Here is a 1,759-nt window from a genome sequence, read left to right as displayed (position 1 = left end):
CTGTCTTTGAGTGGGAACCAGTCTATAGTCTGGCTGCCATGGGCGCCAGGTCCGCTGGGGAGGGAGGACGCCATCTTGGGAGCTTTTTAACACTGGACACTGCATTGGGTGAGGTAAACGGCCATTTTGGGTCTCAGTAACTCTGTTTTCCCTTGGCTTGTTAACTAAATCCCACTATTGTTCTCTGAACCTGAGTAGTCTTGCAATTTCGTGTGCTGGTGAAGAACTCAGAAGGCGACCGGTAAACTGTGGGCCGCGTCCGCGGCCCGTTTTAGTGCCCCTGGCTTCCCTGCATCAGCTCCTGTCATCTGTGGAATATAAACACACGAATTTAGCTGCTGGGCCTGAGTGCTGGCCAGGGCAGACTTTGGTGGAAGGAGCCCTGACTGGGGTCCCCCTGTAGCCCGCCCAGTACCGACACCTCTGCAGTGGGGCCATGTCATGGGGTTGCTGTTCTGCGGGGTGGGGAGCCCAGTGTGGGGCACAGTGCGGGCTCCTGGGCCGGATTAAGGGGCAGGGGTGGCTGTCCACAGCGCGGCCAGCTCCCGGCCGAGCCTGCGGGCCTCCCTGCAAGACGGAAGCTGCGGCTTCCTCCACAGCCCCAGTCAGCAGGCAGGTGCCAGGAAAGACACGACTGAGAGTGTTATAGAGCAGGGAGAGGGGCCCCCAGGGCCCCCAGACCTGCCCTCTCCAACTCGGTTCAGCCATGTGCTGCATCAAGACAAGACGAGTAAGACCTTCCATGAAAAGGTCTTAAAACAGTGAATGTGCAATACAGAAAAGACAAATGACTTAGTTTCTAAATCAAACACCCAAAGTGACCCGTCCCCTCGTGGGTATAAGTCCACCCAAAAGGGACTGGCCCAAAGCAAGGTCCGAAAGCTGCCACAGTATAAAGCACCTTTGCAGGGACTCATGCACAAGGGTCAGAAATGCCAGACAAGTCTGGGAGAAGAGAGCAAAATCAAAATCAGGATAAACGCTGCCATGGTCACTTCCCCAGGGGTCCCTCACCCCTGTGTCCCCCAGTCCAGGCCAACAAACAAGAGCCGCGTCTTCACCTGTCTCTGCTCCGTGGGCCTCCTGGGTCGCCTTCTGGCTCCATCCTGCTTCCTTCCTCCGCATTCTCCTCCCCAGCTTCTTCTCCTCTGCTCAGCTCCACCCTCCTTTGGGTGAGGCAGGGAACCTGGAACCTCCCTTTTTCCTGGAGACCCCCCGTTACAAGAGGAGCTGAGAGCAGGAGAACTTGGGGAACGGGAAAGGCTGAGACACCGGCCAGTGATTTTCAATAATAAGGAACTAAAGGAGCCAAACAGCTTCCAGAAACACAGAAGTGTTTTCCTGAAGTGTTGCTGAGCCAGCCCGGCTGGAGCAGGGTCCAGTCACAGGGGAATCAGGGAACAGAAACACAGCCACACGGAACCCCGGCCACCTCGTGCCTGGCACAGCCTGGCCCTCCGGGCCGCAGGAAGCGTGCCCGTCTGTGGTCCCGGGCAGGCCGCGCCAGCAGGCAGCCCTCGCGCCCCGCGGTCAGGGGCCTTCGCTTCTGCTCCAGTGAATCCACACTCGCTTGCTCTCACAGTGCACAGACCAGACCACAAGCACCTGCCCCCCTAACATGACCAGGAACAGCACCTTGAGAGGCGGCAGACGTCACAGCCTGTCTCGCTCACATGAATTAAATAAGGCCTATGTGGGTCCTGCCTGGTGGGCGAGGGGTGAAGCCGTCCCCAGCCACTGCAGCACGAGTTCGATCCCC

This window comes from Condylura cristata, unplaced genomic scaffold (genome assembly GCF_000260355.1).
Source record: "Condylura cristata isolate star-nosed mole 26May11 unplaced genomic scaffold, ConCri1.0 scaffold00004, whole genome shotgun sequence".
NCBI classification, from domain to species: domain Eukaryota; kingdom Metazoa; phylum Chordata; class Mammalia; order Eulipotyphla; family Talpidae; genus Condylura; species Condylura cristata.
Note: the sequence above shows the minus strand (reverse complement) of the source record.